This window comes from Sardina pilchardus, chromosome 5 (assembly GCF_963854185.1).
Source record: "Sardina pilchardus chromosome 5, fSarPil1.1, whole genome shotgun sequence".
Lineage (NCBI taxonomy): Eukaryota > Metazoa > Chordata > Actinopteri > Clupeiformes > Clupeidae > Sardina > Sardina pilchardus.
The window spans coordinates 34,371,510-34,373,574 of record NC_084998.1 but is presented as its reverse complement, the minus strand read 5'-3'; the positions used below and the strand labels follow the sequence as shown (position 1 = coordinate 34,373,574).

General features: G+C 47.9%; 1 non-coding gene across 1 annotated transcript; it reads right to left on the bottom strand.

Annotated features, from left to right (window-relative positions):
* Nucleotides 1–517: 517 nt before the first annotated feature.
* On the bottom strand, nt 518–636 carry LOC134081073 (5S ribosomal RNA). The gene has a single exon (XR_009939394.1). It is a non-coding gene; the product is annotated as a 5S ribosomal RNA (ribosomal RNA).
* Between the last annotated feature and the right edge of the window lie 1,429 nt (nt 637–2,065).

The window sequence follows — 2,065 nt, the reverse complement described above, 5'->3', positions numbered from 1 at the left end:
GTGCTCGGGCCCTAATAATAAGAATAATCTGAGCAAAAACAATAGGGCCTTGCACCTCCGGTGCAGCCACTTTCAGTGGCCGCACCTCGGTGCTCGGGCCCTAATTAGAAAATGTAACAATATTGCACACATTTCCTCTTGACTGTTATGAATCAGCTAGATCAACCCTAACTATTAAAATAATAAGCAAAACATTGAGCAGACTAGTGGATTTCAATAAATTAGGCCACCTAATAAATAACACTTCAGGACTTTGACCACCAGATGGAGCTGTCCATTTTGATCCTTTTTGCTCGCTCCCAGGGCTGAGCAATATGTACTTGGGGGGGGGGGTCATGAGCCATTCCCAGGCGGTCTCCCATCCAAGTACTAACCGGGCCCTGCGCTGCTTAGCTTCCGAGATCAGACGAGAGCGGGCGTGCTCAGCGCAGTATGGCCGTAAGCGATTAATTCCCCACTGGGACCCAGTCATCAAGCGCAGCTGGTGCGGCTGCAAGCAGCTCAATCCAAAGCAAAACGCTTACAGCACCCGGTATTCCCAGGCGGTCTCCCATCCAAGTACTAACCGGGCCCTGCGCTGCTTAGCTTCCGAGATCAGACGAGAACGGGCGTGCTCAGCGCGGTATGGCCGAAAGCGATTAACTCCCCACTTGGACCCAGTCATCAAGCGCAGCTGGTGCGGCTGCAAGCAGCTCAATCCAAAGCAAAACGCCTACAGCACCCGGTATTCCCAGGCGGTCTCCCATCTGTCACGCCCGGCTTTGCCGTGCTGGGTGTGCTCACTCCACCTTATGACAGTGAATGTTTGGGCAGTCTCTCTCCCCCAGGTCTGAAGGGGGAGCTGTCTGTTTGTTGGTCTACCTGGGCTAGGCAACAGCTGATTGGCGGGACTGTTCAAAAACACCTCTGACCTGCTGTTCTGTCTCTGCTTTGCTCTGCGCTGCATTGCTCTGCTTTGCTTGGCTCTGGTGGTGGTGGCAGCACCATTATACTCCTTTTGCCTTTTGCTTAACACATAGTCTACAATTCACTGATCTGCACAACACATTTGATTAACCTTTTGTTGCTTCTCATTTACTGACTTGACATTTGTCTTAGGGCGCTTTCACACCACTAATTCGATTATTTGGTCCGCTTCAGGCAGTGAAATTGTTATTATGTAGCATATAGACTCCAGTGAGGTCCGCTTTCACACCAGAAAACGAACCAAAATTAGTCTGATTGATTTTTTTCTCAATGTTTATCTTCCGGTAGAAATCGGCGCCAATTTTGACTCACTATTTTGACCTACAGTCTATGGTTTGGACCCCAGTTCGCGTTCTCACCAGAGGGACCGCACCAGAGGTCTACTTTTGGTGCGGAGTCAAGCGCTTGTTTTGGTGCGCACCCGAGTGCGATTAATGCTTTCACACCAACGAAAACGAACCAAACTAAGAGGTTTTGGTACGAATGGACCGTTTGGTGCGGACCAAACGATGTTGGTGTGAAAGCACCCTTAATTTAGATCATGCTTTAATCGTATCATTTTATGCTTTAATAAATTATTTGATTTAACTGTTCAAACGGTGTGGTCTCCCTTCATGTCATGGCTACTCTGAGCTAGGTAGTCGTGACATATGGGGGCTCGATCCGGCCATTTTGAACCTACATTGGAGAGTAGACCACTGTAATTCGGACTTTTGGGGGTCTTTTGGTAGGCCTAGTTGCGTGAGTAGTGCTACGTCATTGGGTCGCATTTTTGTGAATGGACCGTTTGGGTGATCAGCTGGTGGTGGGCCTAGTAGCCTAATCAGCTGACACACGTTGAGTTTGTTTGGTGGGAATTCCACATCGATTGGTCAGTTAATATAGCAAATGTAACTTTGGTATTTTGGTACTTTGATTGTTAAAGTTAGTATTTTGATTGTGGCAAATATTGGTAGTTTTTGCGCAGTTTGTAGCAATTTATCCAACCAGTTTGTTTATTGTCAGTGGCGAAGTGCGTTTGTAGCTTGCGTTGCGGGGTGGCATATTTTGGAGCTCGTTTTATCCCCAATTAGCGTTGTGGGTTAGGCTGCTGATCACT